The 27908-nt window shown below is 38.3% G+C and overlaps 2 long non-coding RNA genes across 2 annotated transcripts in view; one reads left to right on the top strand and one right to left on the bottom strand.

Annotated features, from left to right (window-relative positions):
* Positions 1–27908, bottom strand: part of D030068K23Rik (RIKEN cDNA D030068K23 gene) — a 178418-nt gene that overhangs the window by 74160 nt on the left and 76350 nt on the right. Inside the window, exons 3-5 of the long non-coding RNA NR_126329.1 lie at positions 7434–7659; positions 1666–1787; positions 154–181 (exon numbers count right to left, since the gene is read on the bottom strand). This is a non-coding gene — a long non-coding RNA (RIKEN cDNA D030068K23 gene). The remainder of the gene's footprint in view (positions 1–153; positions 182–1665; positions 1788–7433; positions 7660–27908) is intronic.
* Positions 1–27908, top strand: part of 4922502B01Rik (RIKEN cDNA 4922502B01 gene) — a 104507-nt gene that overhangs the window by 70266 nt on the left and 6333 nt on the right. Inside the window, exon 2 of the long non-coding RNA NR_151498.1 lies at positions 27551–27656. This is a non-coding gene — a long non-coding RNA (RIKEN cDNA 4922502B01 gene). The remainder of the gene's footprint in view (positions 1–27550; positions 27657–27908) is intronic.

The raw sequence follows: 27908 nt of genomic DNA, 5'->3' as shown, positions 1-27908 counted from the left end.
TTGTAATACGTGAGAAATTGAAACAATTTGTCTATGAAGAAATGAGTGCGTAAGCAAGTTAGGGCATCATTTTATAAATGAAATGCCTTGGGACACACCAATAGAAAGAGTGCAGAGGGCCAAGAAACAGCTTAAAAGTGGAGTAGTGCTTACCTGGCATATGGAGACTTCATCCCAAGTACTAAAACAAAACAAAACAAAACAAAATAAACAAAACACAAAATAAAAAAAAAACGCACGAGTTGAAGAAAAAATAAACTATAGGACCAACATACATGGAATTATATGACTTATCACTCAAAATGCTGTTTGGATACATAATGATATAATAATGTAAAAATTTCTGGGGAATTAAAACCAAGGTGTTACAGTAAGAAAGGTAATAGAATATGATGGCATGAATGTTATGTATATCACTATTATTATTTAAAGTACGCAGTAGTCTTGTCAAACTGGTCGTGTGTTAACCCATGCAATGGCACATGCATATTGTTTGTATTAGTCTCTGCTCTTTCTTTGAGATGTTTGAAATATATTTTAATACAAAAATGGAGCAGCAAAGTCTCCCAAAAAGGCATTTCTACTTTCTTCTTCTTGTTGTTGTTTTGAGACAGGGTTTCTCTGTGTAGCCCTGGCTGTCCTAGAACTTGCTCTGTAGACCCGGGTGGCCTCAAACTCACAGAGATCCACCTGCCTCTGACTCCAGAGTACTGGGATTAAAGGAGTGTGCCACCACTCCTAGCAAAGACGCTTCTGCTTTGAAATCAACCCATCGAGGGCAAATATTACTCATTTAGGTTAGCATTAAATTACTACTAAAAGCAGAAGGACTCACTTCAGAACGCTATAAAATTTCAAAGGTGAACTTATTGTGCATGAACTGAAACACTTTGAGAATCGGATGCTCTCTGACCTCCCCACTGCTGTCACCAGATAAGGTCACTGTTTCAAGAACATAACATTTATTCAAGGGTGAGGGGGCATGAGGGGGGTCTCTCCCCACTGTTCACTCCTTAGAAACCATAGAAATGACAACTGTAATTAAATACTTCTTTAAAAATTACCTATGAGTTTTGAGTCAGAATAGAATCATTTCTAACCTTATGAACTTTAGCACTAAGAGAAATCCTTCCACTTTCCGTTTTTACATGGGTACTGCATAGGACAGGTAAGCACGTGGCACGTCTGCCCTCTGGCCATCCATGGCTATTCTGCTCATCACGGATACAAACGATGCAAGTTTAATATTTACAGTGCCACAGCCTCTTCCTGCAAAGCTGAATGCTTTAAGGAAAACATCAGAAACGAGAAAAAAGGATGCCGTTTCGCCAATACGCCACAGAAATTGGTAGCTTCTTTCCTGATCCACTAATGAATGACGTCTTATGGTTTTGAGAGCAGAGGGGTGGGCAAAAAGTGAAACACAAAATGAGATTCCCCCCCCCCCCCCAGGTTGCAGGGAAACATAGAAATCTAACAATCCACAACTATTACTGCTTTATGCAGGCTTGACTTTTCAGAAAATGTATCATTTGGGTATGGGAAGCGGTACAGATTACCCCTTGTTGACCCTCTCCTTAAAGAAATACGAGGAGCCAAAGACAACCGAAGACCCTATGTGTTCCATTAGCATTTACCGCAGTAAAATTGCATATGCACTCTTACCAGGTGAGACAGACAGGTCTCATGTAGAAGGCAGACTCTGGATGATTCCAAGTGGCTGCTCCGAACACACTCGGGAAAGTTTCAGGACATCTGGGTGTGCCAGCAGAGCCGTAGGTAGATTACTTAAAGAAATGGAAGGTGACAGATGAGCCAATATCTGCCAGGTTGGTGTTATGTCTATTAACAGAGACAAGAAAAGCTCACCATATTTCTTTTATGTTTCAGGATATGAAAGTTTTTTTTTCTCAAATGATTTACATAAAATTTAAATACTAGCACATACCATCAGAAATAAGAATGTGTTGGGGTTTAGTAAGAGGGATTTTTCCCTAACTAAGGACTGAAGGAGTGAAGGGGAGCCAGGAGTGGGCGGGTGGGTGGGGGAGCACCCTCATACAAGCAGGGGGAGGGGTGGCGATCGAGGGTTTGCGTAGGGGAAACTGGAAAGAGGGATAACATCTGAAACATAAATAAATAAAATAACCAGTAAAAAATTTAAGAGGGAGTTTTACAACTAGAACAATAAATATGAGCTGGCAGTAGGGCTGGTGGGAAAAAACATGAGCCATCGAAGGAACAAATTTAAAATTTGTGTTGTTTTGCCTCTTCTGAGCCTTTCATATAAACGTGGTGTACGCTCCTTGTGGTGATTTTCTTTCTCTGGCGTCTTGACATCCGAATCTTTTCAGCCCGTACCAACACTACCATTCCATACCTTTTCCTGGCCAAACACTAATTTACTCTCTGGCTTCATCTCATTTGACTGTTTCAATGATGAAACTTTGAGTGCTTGTTTTTTTTTTTTTTTTTTTTTTTTCACTTTAAAAAAAGAAAAAGAAAGACTTTGCTAGAAGTATTAAGTAAGAAAATTCTCCAGGATTTTACCTAAGAATTACAATGGGAGCACTTGGCGAGTGGGACTGGTAACACCTATAAAACTGGCAAGACTATTTATGATTTTGTAGATGTTGAAAGGTAGGGGAAACCCTATTCTCAGTTTAGTAGTAAGATTTAAAATAAGCGCATAGCTTTAATATCTTCAGAAAAAAATGGCCTTACAGTGAATGTTTACGCTCTGAGGTGAAAATTAATCGGGAGAGCCTGAAAAAGACCGACAGCAAGAATTAAATACTTTCAGTAAAAAATGATTCTTTGTCTTGGGTATATCAGATGCAATGAACTCGTTAATTTAGAAAAATATTTAAAAGGTAACGAAGATATTTTGTTATTTTTAGCTAAAATAATTCATAGTTGTAAAACTTCTGAAGTTCCTTGGAATTTTTTTCTTACTTACTCAAAGTTGTTTACCAACTTATTTTCCTTAAAGTGTGATTCTCTTCTCCTTCATTTTCCATTTTTTCCCCCTTGCGTTTAAAGCGTTGAGGGGGGCTGGGAAGATGGATCAACGGGGAGAGAGCTGAGTTTAGATCCTAGCACCCGTGTAAAGGCCAGGCACAGCTGCACATGTCTAGGACATGTGGGGGTGGGGTGGGGGCTAAGGCAGACTGCAGGAGCTTACTGGGCAGCTTGTCTTCCTGAGACACTGAGCTCTAGGCGTGGAGAGAAATTCTGCCAATATTTAAGGTGACTGACACATGAAGAGACTTTACTTCCTCTTTTGCCCTCTGGATGTCACATACAGACAGACACATATGCACAAATGTGTGACACACACACACACACAGGGGTGGGACAGGGAGGGAAAGAGGTAGAAGGTCTCAGATCACAGCTCATGGCTGATATCTGTCTGCCATGCATGGAACCATAGGCTTCATGCCTTATTGCAGTACACACAGCCCAAACTCTACCAAGCAGCTACCTGCTCTTTCATATGCTTTTTGAACTGTTTCACTAAATATCTAGGGATTTGATTTTTAGATATAATTGATCAAATGATGATGTATATTTTGACTTTTCAGGGCTTAGTTTGTCTGTATCTTTAGTTCTTCAACAATATATTTACGTCATCTGGGATATATGTAGTAATATTTCTGTGGGAGACAAAATATTGCCAGTATTGAGCTTATGAATAGTAGGTAAAATTAGTAATCCAGAATTACTGAGACTAAGTAGACTGAGTAAATTAGCCTTAAACTGAAGCATTTTCAGGCATTATTTTATGTCTTATAATCTGCTACTAGATGTGTGTGTGTGTGTGTGTGTGTGTGTGTGTGTGTGTGTGTATGTGTTTGTGTGTGTTGCTGAGGAATGAACAATGAATCCAGGGCCTTACACACACAAGTGAAGTAGTCTACTGAACTGTCTCTTTCCAACCTATTGAACAGGTTTTTAGAGGTTCAGAGTCTGTTCCAGTCAAGAAACAAAACTAGATGTCTTCTAGCATGTGGGCACTCTGTGCATGTGTGTGTGTGTGTGTGTGTGTGTGTGTGTGTGTGTGTGTGTGTGTCTGTTAAACAGTAGTGGAAGTGGGAACAGTAAGAACATTTGACAGGCAAGGGTTCTTGTCACCAAGCTGACAACTTGAGTTCAATCTCTAGGGCCCTCAAGGTGGGAGAAGGGTTCCCACCAGTTGCCCTTCGACTTCCATATACACACTGAGGCATGCAATAAGTAAGTAAATAAATGTAACGAGTCTTCTTAAAAGCAAAGAGACTAATCATTCATACTACAAGAAGAAATTCCCTTAAATGCACAATCTAGAAAAAAATGTCAAGTCTTCTCAAGTCTTCCTGTGTTTGCAGACACCAGGTTTCCCTTTGGACTGCCTCCAACGTTGTCCTCATTACGTTGTCCACTACTCAGAAATAATATCTGGCTCTGCCAGTTCGTGGGAATGCCTCGAAGCCTCCCAATATCCATTTAGGCTTGCTTCATGCTCTACCCCCTAGTAAAATGCCCCTTTTAAGTACTATGAAAACTGCTGTTGGGAGCGCTGCTGTGCCTGTTACTATGTGAACGTGTGGTCACAGACGCTTGGACTCAGATATTACTATACATATCATATCCCTGGGCATTGTGGCACATACCGGTAGGCCCAGCACTAAGAAGGCAGTTGTGGGATACTCAGGACTTCAAGGCCAGCCTCAGCTACATAGCAAGCTTGAGGCCAGCCTAAGCATTTCTATGAATCCTTGTTTAAAAAATAAATAAATAAAAACAAACAACCGCTTTTCCAAACTGCTTTCCAAAGTGATTATACCATTTTACATTCCCAATAGTGATATATGAGGTCTCTAATTAGTCTATACCCTTGTCAATACTTATATTTTAAAAATCATGTATAGTAGGAATGAAACATCACTGTGGTTTTCTCTAATTAGCTAATAGTAATGAGTAATTTTTCAGTGTTTATTTATACAGAAGTTATAAGACAGATCACTTCTGTACATATTCTGAATATATTATATAATTCTAGTGTCAATTTAGATGCAGGATTGGGGCCAATGAAATGGTTCTCTGGGTATAGTGCCTGCCACTAAGCCTAATGACCTTAGTTTAATCCCCAGGACCCACAAGGTAGAAGATAGGACTTTCTCCTACGAGCTGTTTCTCTCTCTCTCTCTCTCTCTCTCTCTCTCTCTCTCTCTCTCTCACTCACGCACACACACACACACACACAGAGAGAGAGAGACAGAGACAGAGATATAGACACAGAGACAGAGAGAGAGACATAAATAATGAAACAGATACACATGAGTTTAGAGAATCCGTTTCCAGCTTAGCACAAACTCAGCCGTAAGGAAGAGCACACAGACCTCTGGAGAATAACCACGCCTTACATATTTTGACAGTTTTACTCCATGGTGCACTTTGTTTTACCAACGAATTTGTTTTAACAAAGTTAATAGTTTATACAGAGATGACCAGTTTAACCCCACCCCCTTTTTTTTTCCTTTTTACAGCTAAACAATACAGGCATTTCTGTACGAACTAAGAAGCTATCTGTTTTAATTAGCCAGGAAATCTACTATAAATAGGGACATTTTGTGAGGACAGACCTAAACATTCCTCAGTTTCTGTAAAAATCAGACTGCTGAGAAGAACAGTGGAACTTACAATCTTGGAGATGGCTGTCCTTCCCCTATGGCTCTTGACTTTGGCGTTGAGCCTTAGAGCTAATAGCAGACTCCATCCTCTCCTGAGGCTCACAGGAGTGAATTTTATCCCTCTGCCTCAGCTCACATCCGCCCTCCTGTTTCTGCGTGAGTTGAGGGCTTAGCCAAGCTGGGAGGCTTTCTCTCTGGTAATTCCTCCTCTGTGCACCCTAGGCTGGAGATGGAGGCAAACTTTAAAATAAAACAAAAAGTAGTAAAGCTCTTAAATTCTCAACCAATACTGATGGCAACTGGAGCAGAAACATCTATGTCCTTGTATAGATGAACTTATGACATCTGTTTCCTACTGTTTCCTGGAACTAACGCATGCCTTGTTTGATATTTTACCCTTTTCCAGTCACCCATTCCTTCCTTTGTCTCTTGTAGTTGTCGTTACATATTTGCTTGTTTAGGGTGTTTCTGGGTGCATGTGTATGGGATATATGTCCGTTTGCTTGCCTGTGTGTAAAGAAAGGTCAGGGTTGTCTTCTTGGATTATTATGTATCATATTTTTTGAAACAGAGTCTCTCTTGTTAAACTTGGAGTTGGCCATTTTGACTACACTGCTGGCCAGAAGCCCCTGGGTTCCACCCACCTCCACACCCTCAGCACTGAGATTAGAGACATGTGCCACCCTATCTTCCTAGAGATTGAGGCTCAGGTTCTCAAACTTGCACAGCAAGCACGTGGCCCACCAAGCCACCTTCTGAGTCCTGCTTGTTTTTCTCCTGCATGCTTCTACCATTTGATTGGTATCAAACCACAGATCAATGTTCTCTGGGAGCTAAATTGTGGTACCCTATTCTCACCTTCCAGCATATGGAACAGATGTTAACTAAATATGGTAGGAGACTCCCCCGCAGTGTTGAAAAAAATGTAATCATCTTCCGAGGGAGATCACAGAATAAAAAGCACTTGAAATCACTGTTAGTTGATGGAAAACATTAACATGTTGAGGAAAATCAGATACGGGAATTTCCATGACTTCTGTGTTATAATGACAAAACTTTCTACTCATGAATTATGCATAAAATTATATTACTGTTTCTTTAAATAGTCCTCATTTGCACTCTTTCTATATTTTCAGCAATGTTGCCAGGAATATTCTTGCATATACAACACACTTTGCATATCAATGGTCTATCTTTGGGATATAGTAATAAAACCAGAATCTTTGGGGGCAAAAAGCAAAACTCCAGGGGCTAGTGCTGTATCTCAGTTGGTACAATACTTGATGTGCAAACATGAAGGCCTGAGTTAAATCCTCAGGAGCCATGGAATAAAGCCAGATATGGTAGCTTGTGCTGTAATCCCAGCCCTGGGGACAGAGAGAGGAGAATTCCAGAAGCTCACTGGCCATCAAACCTATACTAATCAGGGAGTTATAAATCAAGTTAGAGACTGTCTCAAGAGGTAAAACGTATCTTTCCTCATGAATGATACCCAAAGTTGACTTCTGGCCTCAACATAGATACAACAGCACACATGCATGAGGGGAAGGGAAGAACATACACATACACAAAGAGAATATTACTACAAACCAATTGCTTCCTCGGGGGGATTCCCAATTTTAGCTCCCACATAGCAATGTAAAGAAGTCACTCCCTATTCATACTAACAGCACTGTTAAAATATGTCCATCTGATGTATAAATTTATATCTTTTTATCCCTTCCAAAAAAATTGATTGTCTCATCAGGAATCGTTACATACGTCACTTGTCTGATTGTGCTGGTTCAGTAAAATGGTGACTTGTAGGTTCTTCGTCAAGACACTTGACTTCACAAGCTCTGGGCAGTTGGTTAGTTTTCTAGTACACAGCATACTTTCCCTCTTGGTGAGCATGTCTTAAATCCAATTCAAGGACTGTTGGTTACTGCCAAGGTTAAGTGTACTACTACTGCTGCTTAATATTTGATGAAGATGTCCAAAACATAAGCTAGAGAAAGAGAAAAGGCATCTTCAACAAATGATGCTGGGAAAACTGCGTGTCAACACATAGAAGAATAAAATTAGACCCATATCTGCTACCTTGCACAAAGACTAATGGATCAGAGATGGAAGTGCAAAACCAGAAACACTCAAACTGCAGGAAGACAACACAGGCTGTCGGCTGTCTTTGGTTTTTTTTTTGTTGTTGTTGTTGTTTGTTGGTTTTTAGTTTTGTTGGGTTTTTTGTTTGTTTGTTTGTTTGTTTTGTTTTTTGCCAACAATCTTAGTTCTGTATTCTATTCCATTGGTTTGTATTTCTGGTTTTGTGTCAATGCCAGTCTGATTTTTGTTCTGTTGGTTCTGTAGAATAATTCAAAGTCAATGTTTTAGTAGTTCCAACACTGTTCCTTTTGGTTCAGGGCCTGCCACTCCCCCTGTATGTGTGTGTGTGTGTGTGTGTGTGTGTGTGTGTGCGCGCGCGCACGCGCGTGCGTGCACACTTCTAAAAGATTTATAGGATTATTTTTCCTACTTCTGTGAAAAATGTCAATAGAATTTTGATAGGGATTATGTTGAGTTTGTAGATTGCTTTGAGTAAGACAGATTCCTTGAACAATATTATTAATTCGTTGATCCATGAACATGAGAAGTCTTTAATCTTCTAGCATCTTCTCTCCTTGGTTACATTTCTTGTTAGAAATTCTTTTATTTGGGCAATCATAAATGGGAATATTTTTCTGATTACTTTCTCAGCAGGCACATCATTGATATACAGAAAAATGCTTTTTTTTTTTTATGTTAACCTGGTACTTTCAGTTTACCAGATCTGAGAATTTCCTTGTGGGGTCTGCAGGGTCTAGCACTAAGATGCTCATTACAACATCTGTAATATATTTGACTTCTTCCTTCTTATGTGCACCCAATTTTATTTCTCTAGCTTTGCTTTTCTAGCTAAGAGTTTGAGCATTATGTTGGTTAATAGTGGTGAAAAATATCATTATTACATTTCTAATTTTAGAGGAAATGCTTTCTTTTCTTCGGTATTTAGTACAACATTGGCCATACTTGTATATGGCCTTAATTATGTTGTTCCTTCTATTATCAGTTTCTTTGGAGTATATCATGAATAAGTACTGAATTCTTTTAAAGACATTTCCTGCAGTCACCGATACAATGATCATGCTACTTTTTCTTTGATTCTATTTATATACTTTACTTTTTACTCACGTGGATTAATTTGAACTGTTCTTCCATGCCTGGAATGAAATCTGTTTATGCAGCTCTGACTAGCCTAGAACTCACTATGAAAACCAGGCTGGCCTTCAGCTTGTAATGATACTCCAGCCTCAGTAACTTGAATGCTGAAATTAAAGTCTTATGCCAGGTACATCATCTTTATAATGTATTGTTAAAATAAGTTAGTGTTTTATTAAGGTATTTTTCTGGCTTATTTTCATCAAGGAAATTTGTATTGGTTTTTATATAATATTAATAATGGCATTTTAGAATAAATTTACAGGTATTTCTTGCCTTTCTTTTTATAGTTTGAGGCTCTTGAAAGATCTAGCAAGATTCAGAATCAAAGCCAACCAGTCATGGAATTTTCTATGTTAAATGATGATTTATTGTTGTTTTAATTTCACTTTTATTGCAGATTTTAGGTTGTTTATATCCTTCTGGTTAATTTTTGCTAGGTCATGTGTATTTAGAAATTTATCCATTTTCTCTAGTTTTTTTTTTTATTTTCAAAAATCTTCCTCGTGATTTATCACATTTCAGTGATAACAGTCATATCTCCATTTTATGTCTAATTTTATTAATTCAGATCCTCTCTCCCCACCCCACCCCCTGCCCCTTTGGTTAGTTCAGCTAAGGGTTTGGCAATCTTGTTTCTTTAACACTTGGTAGTATTCTCTGCATTGTTTTACAGTTTTCATTACATTCATTTCCATTGTGATCTTGATTATTGCTTTACAGCTCCTTGAAGTGAAAACTTCTGGTTTCTTTGGCAAGTCAGCTATGTCAAATGATGTTTTGCTGGGCATACAGGTGAAAGAAAAGGATGTTTTGCTATATCAGACATGTGAAAGGATGCATGATGCCTAGAGGGGATATAAACATGACCCCACAGACAGGAGGAGTTCAAGCATTGGTTTGCATTGCTCTGCCTTGCTAGGTTTGCTGACGACAGGCATGTATTGGTTCGCCTTGCATTGTATTGCTAAGCTTCACTTGTGGTGACATCACTGAGAGAAATGCCCTAAAGAACTTCTCCTGAGGTTCCTGGGGCTTCTTGCAACTTCTGCAGACAGGCCAGTTGGCATCACAGTTTTTTCTGGATTGAACTGCAGCTGCTGGTTCCCGTGTGGTGTCTGCAAAGTGGACTGCACTGCAGCTGCTGATTTATGTTTGGTGTTTGCTAGTGGACTGGAGTATGGACAGTGAAGATTGGAACCCCGGTATGCTAATAACTTTTCTTTTCTACTACCTATGGTGGGAGCTAGAGAGAAGGTTGAACCCTTTTAAAGTAGGTTAAGAAAACTATATGCCTACATCTACTAATTTGGGGCTTGGCTATGAATTTGAAGTGTATCACTGGGTTGCAGAATATCTTTTTAGCTGTTTTTAATGTAGGTGCTAGAAGCTATAAACTTTAAAACTGCCTCTGTTGTGTTGCAGTTTCTGGTTGTCTTAATTTTCATTTGATTTTTATTTCAGTTTCTTCCTGATTCCTTTCATGAATCTCTGACTGTTCCAAAGTGTGTGTTCAATACAAAGTGTGTTTGTATAACTTATTGCTATATGGCCTAAAATATAATGTGTTTTGGAGATTAGTTTGTGGAGGAGAATGTATGTTCTAGGAATGTTGGATGGACTATTATGTGGATGTCCATTATGTCTGTCTCAGATATGATGCATCTTAACTATGAAATGTATTGATTTTTTCCTTTGCAATATCTATCTATTCGAAGACAGTGATGTATTAAAGTCACCCACTATTCCCGACTTACCTGTCTCTTTATGTCTAGTACAGTTTATTTTATGAGGCTGGCTTTGCCAACATGTGATATACAAACATTTACAATAATTATATTGTCTTGATTGATTGTTTCTTTCTCTAACATGTAATTAATTTCTTCACTTCTGATGATTTTCTTGTTGGGATATTAGGACTGCTATCACTGCTTGTTTGAGGTTCCGTTCACTTGAAACATCATTCTCTGTCCTTTCACTATGTTTGTACATCTCTGACACTAAGTGAGTTTCTTGAAGACAGCAAACAGCTGGATATTGTTTTTTTAATCCATAGAGGCTCTATTCTTTTTAATAGCATAGTTAGATATTTTTAGAATTTTTATTGGAAAGTTTTGCCTTCTAAATCTTACAGGTTCACTGAATTAATGCTTTCATTTATCTATTTTAATATTGAAATTATTTTATCACTGTAATGATTGCATGTATCTTTCTTCTTCTGTGTATAGTACTTCTTTATGTGTCTTCCCCAATGCTGGCTTGTTATGAATTGCTTTAGCTTAATACCTCTCATTGGAAGCCTTCATTTCTCCTTGTTTAAAATGGTAACTTTGTCAATATGGTAATTCTATCATCTCTTTTGGGAGCTTGATGTATACCAGTATATGCTCTCCTATTTAGAGTTTTTGTGGATGCCCTCGTTCTTAATAGATGAGTAGTATTCCATTGTGTAAATGAACCACATTTTCTATATCCATTCTTCTGTCATGGGACATCTGAGTTGTTTCCAGCTTCTGACTATCACAAATAAGACCGCTATGAACACAATGGAACACTTGCCCCTGTGGCATGGTCGGGCATCTTTTGGTATATTCCCAAGAGTGGTATAGCTGGGACTTCAGGTAGATTTATTTCCAATTTTCTGAGGAACCTCCAGATTGATTTCCAGAGTGGTTGTACCAGTTTGCAATCCCACCAGCAATGGAGGAGTGTTCCTTTTCCTCCACATTCTCTCCAACAGGTGCTGTCACTTGAGGATTTGATCTTAGCCATTCTGATTGGTGTCAGGTGGAATCTCAGAGTAATTTTGATTTGTATTTCTCTGCTCATTAAGGACTTTGCACATCTCTTTAGGTGCTTCTCAGCCATTCGAGATTCCTCAGCTGTGAATTCTCAGTTTAGTTCTATACCCCATTTTTTTGATTGGGTTGTTTGGTGTTTTGGTGATTAACTTCTTGAGTTCTTTATATATTTTGGATATTAGCCCTCTATCAGGTGTGGGATTAGTGAAGATTTTTTTTTTCCCAATCTGTAGGTTGCTGATTTGTCTTATTGACTATGTCCTTTTTCAGAAGCTTTCCAGTTTCATGAGGTTCCATTTATCAATTTTTGATCTTAGAGCCTAAGCCATTGAAGTTCTGTTTAGGAAATTTCCCCCTGTGCCAATGAGTTCAAGGCTCTTTCCCACTTTCTCTTCTATTAGATTCAATGTATCTGGTTTTATGTAGAGGTCTTTGATCCACTTGGACTTGAACCTTGTACAAGGTGACAAATATGGGTCTATTTTCATTCTTCTACATACAGACATCCAGTTAGACCAGCACTATTTATTGAAGATTCTTTCTTTCTTTTTTCCATTGTATATTTTTGGCATCTGTGTTAAAGATCAAGTGACCGTAAGTGTGTGGTTTTATTTCTGGGTCTTCAATTTTATTCCATTGATCAATGTGTCTATCTCTGTACCAATACCATGTAGTTTTTATCACTACTGCTCTGTAGTAAAGCTTGAGGTCAAAGATGGTGATTCCCCAAGTTGTTCTTTTTTTGTTAAGAATTGTTTTCGCTATTCTGGTTTTTTTTTTCCTTTCCAGATGAATGTGAGAATTGTTCTTTCCATGTCTTTGAAAAAATTGTGTTGGGAGTTTGATGGGGATTGCATTGAATCTATAGATTGCCTTTGGTAGGATGGCCATTTTTACTATGTTAATTCTGCCAATCCATGAGCATGGGAGATCCATTTTTGTGAGATCTTCAATTTCTTTCTTGAGAGACTCGAAGTTATTGTCATACAGGTCTTTCACTTGTTTGATTAGAGTTTCCCCAAGATATTTTATATTATTTGTGGCTATTGTGAAGGGATTTATTTCCTTAATTTCTTTCTCATTTGTATAAAGGAAGGCTACTGATTTATTTGAGTTAATTTTATATCTGGCCACTTTGCTGAAGTTGTTTATCAGCTGGGGAAGTTCTCTGGTAGAATTTTTGGGGTCACTTATGTATACTATCATATTATCTGCAAATAGTGATACTTTTATTTCTTCTTTACCAGTATGTATCCCCTTGATCTCTTTTTGTTGTCTTATTATTCTACCTAAAACTTTCAATACCATAGTGAATAGATATGGGGAGAGTGGACATCCTTGTCTTGTCCCTGATTTCAGTGGGATTGCTTCAAGTATGTCTCCATTTTGATATTGGCTGTTGGTTTGCAGTAAATTGCTTTTATTATGTTTAGGTATGGGCCTTGAATTCCTGATCTCTCCAATACTTTGCACCTAACCCTTGGGAGACTGGAGGCCGGAGGGAGTTTAGAGGTCGGATGGGGTGGGGGATGGGGACAGAGGGTGGGGGGAAGGTATGAGATATAAAACAGTCAGAGGGTGCATGGGGGGAATAAAATATGGAGTGTAAAAGAATAAATTAATAATTAACAAAAAAGATTTTTTGGCGGTGTCTGCTTTTATTTTGATAGGTTTTCCTTTGTAAGTGACTTAGCATTTCTCTTTTGTAGCTTTTGGGATTCTTTCTGGCCTGGTTTTCATAGCCTGGGATTATAAATGCTTCTTAGAATTGGACATTCACTTGAGCTGGAGAAATGGCTCAGTAGTTAAGAGACTGACTGCTCTTCCAAAAGGTCCTGAGTTCAACTCCCAGCAACCACATGGTGGCTCACAACCATTTGTAATGAGATCTGATGTCCTCTTCTGGAGTTTCTGAAGACAGCTACAGTGTACTCACATATAATAAATAAATAAATAAATAAATAAACAAATAAACAAACAAATAAACAAATATAAATCTTTAAAAAAAGAACATTCTCTTACTTCATTCAATGGGAAGTTGAATGGTTTAGTTTCACTGAATCAATTTTTCATTGAAGTGTCATTCTATGCTTTTAAGTCTGTATTTCAGTTTCTTCTTCTAAATGAAAAATTAGGTATGCACTATATTCCACAGGCCACAAATGCTATGGTCAAGATTACTATTGCTGAGGACAATCAATCCTCAACAATCTCCAATCTCCAATATTCTTTATTCTGCCTGGTCTAGCCAATGAATGCTGTTTGGTTTTAATATTACATATGGGGCTTTTTATTCGTATAGTTGTCTTTTCTCCATGATCTCTCTTTGCTGTTTTTTTTTTTCATTCTAAGTTGTTGAATTTCTCATTCAAGTTCTTGAGCTTCTTGCCCGAGTCTTAAAGTGACATGTTTGTTTTATTCATAGGCTTATCAGAATTGTATTTGAGTCCACTGGTCATTTATAAAAGTACACTTTTAAATTCTTTTGCATTCCAACCATATCAATATCTTTGGATTCAATTGCTAAAAGTTAAACATTTTATAGGTATTATGTTATCTGGATTTTTATATTTCTTGTGTTCATATGTTAGATTTCCATCCATCTGTTAGGTTAGCTGCTTCTATATGATGGCCTTCCTATAGAATAGTCTTAAGAGTTTTTGACCATGGTGGTTATAGTATTATTTAGTAAAATGAGTTAGTCTTTCCATACAGCATTTTAGTTTTGAATTCTTAGAAGAAACACTCTACTCATGGAGTAATAATAACAATAATAATAAGGCATCAGGATAGAGAATTTACATAAAAAGTCCCAGCCCCCCAAAATGCATAATAATGACACTGTATCTTGCTTTAGAAGCAAGCAAGCAAACAAAACCCTTTCAGTTTCATCTAGCAGTTTTGTGTTTTTATTTTCCAAGATTACATTATTTTTGTTCCATTTGAATTTTTGGTTGTACATTATAAGACAGGAATACAACAGTCTGACTTGTTGTGTTAGTATAAGACTGTAATTCAAGAACTCGGGGTTAAAAGGCAGGAGAATTATGAGTTTGAAGAAACCCTGGGCTACACAGTGAGTTCCAGATCTTCCTAGGCAACATGGTGAGAGACCCTATTTCAAAACACCAAAACAGAACAAATGAACAAGAATGTATGCAACATTTTTTGTATACTGATGACTAACCGATGAATACATATAATTTATTAATGAATATCTATTTTTCCCACACTAGTTTCCAGCCTCACATTTAATAAATATTCTTTTTTTTCTTCTGGTTATCAACCTTCATAGTCAAGTATTCTTTCCACACAACTCTAAATCAATACTCTTAAGTTTTAATATTTAAGTAGGGCCATCCTCTTCTCCTCATGCTACTTGGAAGGAATTATCCTGATTATTAATTAATTACTACTTCAAATAACCAACGAAGGCACGTTTCCTGATGCTCAAGTTTACCTAGGAAATACTCCATCTGCTTCCTATATTCTTCACCCATTTCCCTTCTTTTCATGCAACAACTTTAATTTTTTGAAAGATTGGTTATACTTTCACTAATCTAAAAGATAATGGAGATTATTATTAAATTAAATACCACTGCTGTTTCATTTTTTCGTAAGCCATTCTTGCCTCGATGAGTTTTAGATACTTAAATATTTGCCCCCCCCTTTGAATTCTTTAGTGTCCTTGCTTGCATGCCCGCTTCATTAAAAAACCCAGCATCCTTCCGTTCTCCTCAAAGAAAGATACTATGTAGCATTTCTGTATCCAGATCTGTACTTGATACAAAGGTTTTGTGTGTAAAATATCTCACATTATTTATGTTTAGAAATATGCATGCAAAGTCTTTAAAATTAACTCCTATGATCAATTACTGTTACTTGTTCTGTTCTAAATAACTACAAATTACCTACTGTATGGTAAATGGGAAATACATAATAGATAAATGGATGAATAATTGAATACAGATTCTAAATTTCTACTAAGAGAAAAAAAAATGTACCATTAAAATTCTATAGTGATCAAACTACATCTGAACACCCAAGCCTACTCTGGGCTTCACAATTCAGAGTCCAGGCTGAATTTAGTTGAATACTATTCGGAGACTGGATGGAGAATGACACACAACTCAGATGATAGGTAGAGATACTGGGGGAACTTACTGCATCTAGCCATCAGAAGACGGGAGTAACGAGACACAGTGGTTTTCAAATAGCAAGTACACATCCTGGCAGTGGTGGGGGGCCTGGGAAAGAGGACACGGCAAGGCCCAGTTCGGAGGATGGAAGCAATCTGGTTACAAATTTATAATCAACAGGTTTCAAGAAGCTTTTCAGAGGGCTGGAGAGATGGCTCAGCGGTTAAGAGCACTGACTGCTCTTCCAGAGGTCCTGAGTTCAATTCCCAGCAACCACATGGTAGCTCACAACCATCTGTAATGGGATCTGATACACTCTTCTGGTGTGTGTATCTGAAGATAGCTACAGTGTACTCATATAAATAAAAGTGAATTTTTTAAAAAAGAAGTGTTTCAGAGTTGGGACTGTGCCAATAACGAAGCAAGGGGCAGGCTCTTAGTGGACGGCGGCTTTCCTTTCAGGAACCCCTGCGACCACATGGATAATCAGTATGCACTTATCTTTCCAGAAATGTATGAATATTAAGAAGGATAAACATACTGGGTGCACACACACTGCGTGATACCTGCTAGGCATTCAAGCAGTCCGTCTCTGACAACTAAGCTGTCCTTTTGGAGAATGTCGTCATTTCTCTTTGAAACAAAGTAACTAGTTATCTTTCCGGTTTTAATTATTTCTCTCTCTCTAAAATTGGTCACGTGGCATTTCACGCTAACCTGGTCCTATTACTGCTGGATTCTTACAGGTTCTATACTCCGACCTTTATCAGATCCCTCTTCTACTGGTTATCCGAGTCCCATTCAATCATGGAGGCTTCCATTCTAGTCACGTGACTCTTCGGAGCATGCCCAACCCGTGGCTCTGGAAGCTAAGGACACCTTTAAATTACCCCCAAATTACTTAAAACATTATGAGATGCTTTGTGATTTCTTTTTTGTACCTCACTTGTATAGTTCTCAAGTGTGAAGTTGACAAATGTTGGAATATTAAATGGTCTGATGCTTCTACAAGTTTTAAGCTTTCCTTCCGGTTGCCACTATTAATATATTTGAGTCTGGCCATGATGACAACTTTATCCCAGCCTGCAGTAACACACTCTAAATGTTTCTTCCAGTGTCTGTCCACTGTAACTATTCTATCAAACTTCCCAATACATGTTTCCCCCTCTCAAAGCTCAGGACTTGCAATGCGAAAGTAATGAAACATAAGACACTTGATACAAAGAAAACCTTGTAAGATAGATAGCTCTTTAATTTCAATACATTGCTCTCACCATTCTCAGTCCTATATAACGTGTGCCTTTACTTATATAGCCTGAACTTTTGGGTTGTTCTCTGCTGCTATAAATGGATGCTTTCTCTGTGTAGATACTACTCTAAGGTCTAACACCGGAAGCATCTTTTGGGGTTGGGGACATAGCTCATGGGGACTGAATGAAACTCTTTATTCAATCTAGACTAGCCCCACAAGACAAGACACATCTTCTGAGCCTTCCTTACCACAGGAGGAGGAGATCTCAGTTTGCTACATCTTATCATCTAAATCACTCCTTGGAACTCCAGTTCTTGTTCTGTAGAGGCGTCCAGCACATAATAATGGTGAGCAGAACTTTCCACCATGATGGAACTGCTCTCTGTGCTGTTCAAAAGGACAGCTACAAGTCACAAGCGGTACCTAAAGAGTTGGCAACTACACTGTAGACATTGGTCTTGAAGGAGAATAAATTTGTCTTCGGCGGTGTACAATATTTACTAAGAAATAACTATTCCTGATAGTACTTAAACATCACGTGCATAGTATCTTCAGACACTTTTCTGTTATCATCCCCTTTCTTAAGATAATTGTTTTATCATCTTCAAATGACTGGCATATTTCCGTGTTCTTAGTAATCACATTGGAATGAACCAAATATTTTCCTTGGTATATGGGGTGAGCATCTAGACTTGCTCATGATGTGTTTCTAAAAAATTCAATATAGTCAAGTGAAGCCGTAAAATGAGATGTATGCATCCAAGAGGATATTATAAAATCTAAAAAGTACTGATTCATGGCATATAGATGAATCTCAAAACATTATGCTAAGTTAAAGAAGCTGGTTAAAAAGAACATACTATTATGTAATTCTGTTTATTTATACGTGTTTATGTCTAAGAGTATTTTACCTGCATGTATGCATGTGTACCACTTGTGTGGAGGGGATCAAAAGGGGCCAGAAAAAGATACTGCAACCTCTGAAACTGGTGTTCTAGGTGGCTGTGAGCTGCCGTGTGGATGCTGGGAACCAGACCTGGGTCCTAAGCAAGTGCAGCAAATACATTTAACTACTAAAGCAGCTCTCCAGCTCCCATGGGGTTCAGTTAATATGAAGCATCTTAAATAAACCAATATAGACAAGCACATTAGCAGCTGCCTAGATTTGGAGAGCTGGGAGGAGTGGAGAGAGCTTTCTAGATTTAGAAGAACTGACTAGGCTTACAAATTCATGTGAAAATAATAAGACGTGTATCTTTCAAATGAATGGACAGCATGATATGCAAATTATATTTCCATAATACAGATTTTTTTAAAAAGATTTATTTTATTTATATGAGTACACTGTAGCTGTTTCCAGACACACTAGATAGGGGTTATCAGATCCCTTTACCACCATGAGCCACCATGTGGTTGCTGGGAATTGAACTCAGGACCTTTGAAAGAGCAGTCGATGCTCTTAACCACTGAGCCATCTCTCTAGCCCAACAATAATAGATTTTTTTAAAAGTGTAGTTATAGTCTTATGGTTATAAAGGATCCTAAATATAGATAATAAAATTGCTAAGATATGCATTTACACACACACACACCACTTTTCTTTATCTTATTATTTGAGACAGGTTCCTGTACTATGTAGCTCATGCTGGTCTTGAACTTAAGATGATCCCATAACACACTAACCTGAGTGTATCTATCACTCTATCCAGATACGGTTCCTCCTCCATCCTCTCTCCCTCCTTCTCTCTCCCTCCTTCTCTCTCTCTCTCTCTCCCCCTTTCTCTCTCTCTCTCTCTCTCTCTCTCTCTCTCTCTCTCTCTCTCTCTCTCTCTCTCTCTCTTTCTCTTTTTCTCTCTCTCTCTTCCTTCCTTTTTCCCAAGATAACAATTCACAAAACCCAGGATGAACTCCCTGTGTAGTCAGGGATAACCTTGCCAGTCTGATCATCTGTTCCCAAGCTGAGAATGCAGGTGTGTGGCGCCACACCCAGGACTTCGAGAGTGCTAGTCCAGGACTCTATCAACTGAGTGATGTTCCCTGCCCTTTTTTGACAAACATATCTCAATCTATTTAATGGTGACGTGTAATAAAATTAAGTTTTAAGAAAATTTTAGGGATACACAGAAGAGAAGGCTTCCTGGGATCAACAAGGCACACACACCATCCAGAGCTCTGTGGCTGGTGCAGAGTGGGTTACATCAGCTTCCCTCACTAAGGAACCTTCGCATGCTTTGAGGGGGTACATCTTGAAAATTATATTAGGAAGTGAAAAAATAACAGTAAATAAAAACAAACACTGCAAGTTGAAGCACTTCCTGCTAGCAGGCTCTCACGGGACGATAGATCAGAATTTTTGTCACCGAATACGAGAACATTTGAATGGTGTGTCAACTTGAATTCTGCATCTGTAATTACATTTAGCACTCATTATTTATAAGAGTAAAAGCGGTCTGAAGCCAAGATCTCACCTCTAGTTTATGTGAGGTTTGAAGTTCACCTGCTGGATGAGGTTAACAATAAAAACATCCCCAAATTTGCAAGGAGGCGCCTTGATTCTGTGATGCCAAAAGATCTCCTCTCTCTGATCAATGGGTAAGAAAAAAAGGGGAGCCACTTGTCTTGTGCTGCACACCCCACTTCTACAGATGTCTCCCCCTCCCTTCTAGCACCATGCTCAGGATAAAATTTATTTTTTATGCCCTGCATGGTGACTTTTCCCACGTTTTTCTCCTGTCACCAACTACTCTCTTCCTAGAAAACACGGGTGATATACAAGTCAACCTGAAGGTGGCTGGGGGCAATTTTCCATCACTATCCTTGATCCAGCTGTACAGAGTGACTCCAGCCATTGGTGCACCTGGATTACACGTGGCTTTCCCATCTTCTACTTACTTGGAAGCAGACACCTCCAGCTGCGGAGGATGATAACGGGCAACTCAAGGGCTCAGTGAGTAAGGATTATGCAGATACCAGTTCTCCCAGTGAGCTAACTGAACTAACACCCCAACCTTGCCTCTGCCGAGGAAAGCCCTTACATCCATCTCAGTGCTTGTTTACAGGAAGGTTCCTTATGAGCTGGGACTAGGTCGCTCTATCCCCCAGCTAAAACTGGCATTTGAACAGCAGCCTACCACCACACTAAAGAAGGCATGATTGCAGAACATATGGGAAATGTGAGTTGCGTCCGGCTGAGGGGGAAAGAGCAGGGCATCTATCCTGGTCAGGGTGGAGGAGACTGTATACATGTGTGATACAGGTGCATCTCTTTGCCATTAAACATAGGCCTGATAGATATTCATTTTCATTGAAAGTGGGTAGCTGTTAACTCCCAGATAGTTAAACAACCACACATTCTTCTTGAATGACTCACTAACACTTAAAATGGATATGCTGTTATTGCATGGGATATAAACCTGATCCTTTGATTCATTCCAAATATACATTTGGGGGCTGGAGAGATGGCACAACAGATAAGGACATTTACTGTTCTCCCATAGGGCCTGGGTTTGGTTCTCAACACCTGCATGGTGGCTTACAACCATCCGTAATTCTAGTTCTAGAGGATCCAACCCCTCCTCGGTGTCGGCGGGTATCTGAATGCTTGCAGTACACATGACTCAAGCAGGTAAAGACATAAGCACAAAACAAATATTTAAGGGTAGAGGGTTCTACTGTGTTATTCAGAGGGTTGTAAATTCCTACAAAGTCTTCTCCGGGTAAGTCTCTAAGACTACAGGAGTACGTCACTGTGCCCAGCATCCAAAGTAGTTTTACCTGCACATGTTGGCAAATGCCCATACACCATCCACTCTGGAGGTGAAGGCAGGAGAGTCTACAGGTCCAATGTCAGTACAGGTTACCTAGCAAGATCTGTCTCAAAAAGGCATAGCATATTCTTACAATATTCAAGAGTCAAGTGGAATAAAAATGGTATTCTTGTGTGATTTCTATGTGACACAAAAAGGAATCTTATTTTTCAGTTAAAGTAAAATAATCTCCCCAACTCCCCTCATTGCAACTGCACAACTCTCACCCTGGCCTGCTATCCTTATAACTTGGCCTCTCTATGCTCACAACAGACACATACTCTTGCCAACCTCAGAAACAAGTTAACACAAGATAACCCCTGGTTCCTGACAGCCTTTTCCACAGCCACTCACTTTTCTTGGGCCAAGTTTGTTATCCCTAGTTTTTCCTCTTTATTGTATTCGAAGAGTTTCATAGATCATTTCTACTGTTATTTTCTCACTTAAAAATGTTATCTGGTTCAAACTCTTCTAGATTTCTGACAGTTAGGGTGTGTGTGTGTGTGTGTGTGTGTGTGTGTGTGTGTACCCACAGAACCACAGGATGTCCAAATATTTGATCAAACATTACTCTGTTCTATCAAAGGTGTTTTGGTTGAGATCAGCATTTAAATCAGTCGACTGAATAACATGGATCATGTAAGAGGGCCATACGCAACCCACCAAAGGCCTGAGCATAGCAAAAAGCCTATGTTCCTCAGACAGAGAAAATTCTCCTGCTCTTCATGGCTCTCTACAGCAATGTTCAGCTCTCAGACTTAGTCAGGGACGCCTGCTTTGCAGAAATTCACACTCCATAGTTTTTTGGGGGTGTTTGTGTATGTGCATGTACATGGACTATCTCTTGAAAACCTTGATTAATAATCTGTCCACTCTAACTCTTGTTTTTGTTTTTCTGAGACAGGGTTTCTCTATGTAGCCCTGGCTGTCCTGGAGCTCACTCCGTAGACCAGGCTGACCCCAAACTCAGAAATCTGCCTGCCTCTGCCTCCCAAGTGCTGGGATTAAAGGCATGCACCACCATGCCCGGCCACTCTAACTCTTAATACCACTTTCTAGATAATTTTTATTATATCAACAAATTTTATGAAATTATCTAAATCCTTCTATCAAAATTGATGTGTATGTATTAGATACACACACATACACATATATATCTTTACTTGCTGTTACACATGTATTACATAACAATATATAAAAAGAGATTATCTATTTGAAAGAGAACAAGGCATGGAGTACCTTGGAGGGTTTGGAAGAAAAAAAGGTAAGGGGAAGATGATATAATTTTAATCTCAAAAACTAAAAAAATGGTATTTAAAAATTGATATTTATCTATACTGCCTATATTTTCTTAGCTCACATTTCTCACCAGCTGGGATGTTCAGTACTAGAACAAAACACCTGCTTATTTGCCTCAAAAGAAATAACAAAGATGACCGATAATGCAAAATATAACTTATGAAGTTTAAGATTGAATGTATGTATTTGTATATATTTACATATGTACATATGATACATATACATATTAAATAAATACATTTACATCTCACCTAAAACCTAACATATATTTTAATGTATTTGTTTTTATTTAAACAAATCACACTTGTATTAAAATGGATTTTTATATCAAAGTATTCATCTTCTTTGTTCTTTTATCCTTAAAAGTTAGGGTACTAAACGCAATTATAAACAAAGTTATCCGAGGTGATTTAAAGGCCCAGTTGGCAAAATGTCTTATGTTTGATGAACTGCATGCTTTATGTTGTTTAAACCTCGTTCAATTGCTTTGCTAAAAGTAAGTAGCAACTCCGAGCACGCCATCTGGTGAGGGTCTCTCTTTGGACCAAGCCGGAAAAGGAAGTAAAGGAATTTTCATTTATTCCATAGTTGTGGTTGCAAAACTGCAATCACAATATGTTTCTAATGCAATAATATAAGTGGGGCTTCAGAGCTCAGAGACCTCGTGAGATCTGATTCAAAGGTCTGGAATATTTAAGGCCGTATCTCATCACCAGGGGAAGGAAGGCTGTTTCCGTTTCTAGCTTTCCTATGACTTGGAAGAAAGAAATAATAATCCAGGAAATTGAAGTCTATGAGCTGGAAAATATGAATTTGATCTTTTAAAAAGCATTCATTAAAAAAATAATAATAGGTGGTTCCTTAATGATAGACCACGGCCCATCAGAGACGTCTAAGGAGAAGATAATCAGATGGGATCTGATGGCGTCACTGTGTGTGCACATCTCTGCTGATACAAAATGCTGAAACTGGTTCTTCTTCTGTCTTTTCATTTTGTTTTGTTAATAATGATTTTTGTCCAAGCCTTGATCCAGTCCAATGACTAGAGAATGGAACTTCCCCCCAGCTCTCTGGGGACTCCATTCCAGAGACTAATAGATTTCACTGTCAGAAAACATTTCCCGGATTCCGTCTTAAATTTCCGTTACTTAATTTCATCCCAGTACTTAACCATAAAGCCTCTTAACCTACCTTTAAAGTGACTTGACTTCCATGATGTTTACGTCTTTTGAATATTTGTGAAGTGCTGTAACTGGACGTAATAGAAAAAATGAACGAACAACATGTTTTCCTTTAATCTTTCGGTGTAAGTTAAAGTCTGAAGCTTGCCCTACATTTATTTTCTAGTTTGAACATTAGGCAATTTGCTTAACTGAATCAAGTGTGGGGCCACAAACTGGTATTCTCATTGTGATCTCGGCAGTGCTAGTAAAAGAACTTAGCTTCCAGCGATGTGATGCGGAGCTCTTAGATGTACATACTAAAATCTCACTGACTGATCTCACCGAGGACCGTGTTGCGAGACCATACATAATTTGCTGACACTATCATCACGAATCAAGTCCCTTGGCAGTACGACTTGCCAAGCACCGTCTAGGCTGCCAACAGAATGACTGTGTTTCTGTTTATTCTCTCCAGATGTACTTTCTAGCTGCATTTTTCCAGGTTGAATCACATTTCATTTCCTGCCCATATTTCTAACCACTTTAGGTCTCTTTTATGTGCCCTCTCTGGTTTTGTCAACACCATCCGATTCACCATCGTCTGTAAATTAAATTAACATGATGTGTACCCTCTCGTATAAATCATTAATGAAGTTTCTCTACAATTTGGTTTTTTAATCTGATCCTACTTAATGTTTGTCGTCCTCATGTTTTCTTAAGACTATAGCACTTCCGCCATATAATACGTTGTTTTACTTGCGAATGGCAGACTAACACAGATAAAGCTCAGAGCTGCTATTTCCTTCTTGAGTATTAGTGTAAAATTATCTTTATTGTTGAACAAGATGAGGTTTTACTTACAGTCCTCTGTCCCTCATAATTGCTACATTTTTCATCAGTGGTCTCATACCACATGGTGACATAAAATTGTCAAAAGAATCTTCAGGACAAATTTTACTGTGCAGGGAGCTATTTTAATCTTGTATCACAATTTACAGTAATACCATTCTGCCATTAAAAAAAAAGAAAAGAAAAGAAAAAATGTTTTCATTTCAACTATTTGGAATCAGTAAGCTGAATCAAGATGAACGGTTCCTAGAAAATAAGTGTTTCATTGTTTTTTTCATTTATAGCTGCTGTTTCTTTTTATTTTGTCAGTTATTTTTAAATCCTCTGCTATTCTAAAAACTACTTTTAAACTTTAGCCTTGAATTGGGCGTAGTAATACACACCTTCAGTCCTAAACTCAGGAGAAAAAAGCAGGTGGATCTCAAGGCGGGCCTGGTCTACGTAGAGAGTTCCAGATCAGCAGGGCAGCAGGGGCTACAAAGTGAGACACACACACACTCTCTCTCTCTCTCTCTCTCTCTCTCTCTCTCTCTCTCCATATATATATATATACACACACATACATACATATACACATACACATACACACACACACACACACACACACACACACACACACACATATAAATTTGGGGTCTTAATGGGTCAACGTGCTTACCACCAGGCATGATGATCTGACTTTGTTCCCTAGAATTAGAGTTGATTCCTAGAGCTTGTTCTCGAACTTCTACAGGTATCCTGTTGCGTGCACCCTTACACATACATAAAACATACACACGCTAAATATAAAAGGAAAAGATAACACGTATTTTATAAGAAAAGCCTCTTCTTTCCCATAGGGGCAACCCTTGGTATGAGCTTTATGAAATTATAATTTATCCATGTAATCCCACAGCCAGGCAGCAATGCTTCAAACATTGAATATCTTGGATGCTTTGGGTTATTAGTTTCCATTTCATATGAGTTAATTATTTTTTCCCTATGTGTTTTCTATTTTCCTGCATGAACATCTTGCCATCTGTTTCTAATAATCTTGAAATTCTTGTCCTCAGAAGTTCCTCACCTAAATCCCCAGTGTTAGCTCTACATACCAGCGTTTCTTCTCTTAAACCCTTAGCCTTACCATGTGTCTTGGAACTTGAGCTAGGAATTTGAGCTGCCTTTTTCTCATTTGTAGGTAGATACATATTTTAAGAGCATATTAATGGTCTAATTATGGAAAATACATCTGATTGCACTAAGTCAATAAGAGGAACCCTTAACCTAGTTTTTTCAGCCAATTCTCATATTTCATTTTATTTGTTAAAAGGCTAAATATATGGGCACCTAAATATAAAAGTCTACATTTATTTCCTCAAAAAATTAAATACCCCCTATTTTTAGGTTATCAAATCTGTATTTGCATAGTCCCTTTGCTGTTACTATTTCAATTTATTTTCTATTTCTCATTTCCAGATGCATGCAGCAATCTAACACATTTCTGTTTTTAAGTCAAAGCTTATCTTGGTTTTCACCATTGAATATGGCTATTATACAATAAAACGCTAACAAAGCTAGGACTCATTTGTATTTTATCAGCTATCTTACCATTGCTTTAAAGGTACATGTGTCAGTAATACACATTTGGAGAAAGAGAGTCATCGCCACATGGTTTGTAGTAGGAAAAAAAAAACCAGAAACAATCAAAATGACGAATTATTAGGGAACTGGATAACTGTAACCTAGCTCAATAGTACATAAAAGTGCTATAAACTTCACTGAAATTGGCAAGTGCCAATTTAGTTTCTCAGTGAGAGTCTCTCTGCCCTCTAAGACCTGAGATTTAAATGTCAAGCAACTTGTGGGTACCCAGTGATACTTTAGTGGCAAGCAGTTATAAAAGACATGTCATTCCATATAAAGAGAAGAATTTCTGGGGTATCATTTACTCTCAGAGCATCTCACTGGATGAATCCGATTCCAGACTTTGAAATGACATCTTGGCTTAGCTTCTTCCCCAACCCCTTTCTGCTTCCCTATCTTCTGTGAGCATTCCCTCAATAAGACATTGCACAAGACTCCCTACTTTGAACTGATCTGAAGGGGCACAACTTGAGAGTTGTGTCAGCAGTAGACAGGAAGGGGGGAGAGTTTAGAATACACCACTTGTCAGATGCCAGTGAGGATTCCAAATTAGTGGTCTCTGGTTGGAGGCAAGCTACTGCAGTACAACTGTTATGGAATTCAATTGGGGACTAGAATGGGACACATATTAAAAAAAAAAAACAAAAAACAACTCTAATTGGCATGTGCTGTAGTTTCAGGAGACAAATAAAGACAAACAGAAATATTATGGAATAGGATGGTTGTTATATGAACTAACGAGAACATGGAGGGAGGAATGATGGGATTGGAGTAACTAATTACCAATTTAAAACAATGTAGGAGACAATGAAGAGATGACTTAGCAGTTAAGAGCACTTGTAGCTCTAGCAGAGGATCCAGGTTTGGTTCCCAGCACCCACAAGGCAGCTCACAACCACCTGTAACTCCAGTTTCAGATCAACCCAGATTCTGATCTCTGAGGACTCTTGTACACATGTGATTTTTTTTAAGTAGATTTTTTTTTCTAGTTTTGTTTTTATGTTTTTGAGACAGGGTTTCTCTGTGAAATAGCCCTGGCTATACTGAACTCACTTTGTAGACCAGGCTGGCCTCGAACTCACAGAGATCCACCTGCCTCTGCTTCCTGAGTACTGATGTTAAAGGTGCGTGCCACTCTACCTGGCTAACTAGGTTTTTTTTTTTTTTAACGTAAAATTCAAAAACATTTATCTCTGGATCATTTTCATAGCAAAATAAATAAATGAAAACATTTCATATAAAATGTCTTAGTCACCATGCAAGTGTTTCACATAATAGAAGGCAAGTGAGCCCAAGCATAGTTTCCCTGCTTCTAAATAAAGAGATAAAACTAGATATGTTAGCAGTTAGAAGACCTCTCACATTGGTTCCCTGACCTATGGAACAAAAGTTATCATACACAACAAAGTTCCATAAAATACTCTATACTCTATCCATTAGCAAGTGAGGAAAATAAGTTAAAAGTATTGTGTTTCTACAGGGACTACACAAAGCTCAGCCTTATCTTTTAAAAAGTTAAAGAACAGAATACAAAGGGTTAATTTTATTGTCAGCTTTTCCTAACCATAATGCTTTTGGTCAGTTTTAGATACTTCTTTTTTCTTCTTTAATTTATTTTTTACATTCAATATTCCATTCCACACCCCCACCATCCACCCTCGACTGCTCCACATTCCACACCTCTTACTAATGTATATTTCCCTCTGTGCCAGATTCGGCATGGCCACAGAAAGAACAGTATGACATGGTTTCCTGTCCAGGAGCAGAGCCAACACAACATGGGACTTCTCGAGTGCTGACAGTTGCTGTAGGAATAAGGTTTGTTTGTATAATAATGTTAATAAAAATATATTTTACTTTATGTTCCTCTTTCAAGAAATGTTCTCCCTGCTAAGGTTAATGATTCCATGATAATCAGAAACAGCACGATTCTGAGAAGCAAGACTATATCTCTGTAACACTGAGACCTTCAGGACAACCCTTAAGGCTGTTGGAAAGAACTCTGAAAACATGAGTTCAAGAATACGTAAATCAGTGAGAACAGTTCTTTACAAGATTTCTCAACTATGC

This window comes from Mus musculus, chromosome 8 (assembly GCF_000001635.26).
Source record: "Mus musculus strain C57BL/6J chromosome 8, GRCm38.p6 C57BL/6J".
NCBI lineage: Eukaryota > Metazoa > Chordata > Mammalia > Rodentia > Muridae > Mus > Mus musculus.
This window is presented reverse-complemented; position numbering and strand designations above follow the sequence as displayed.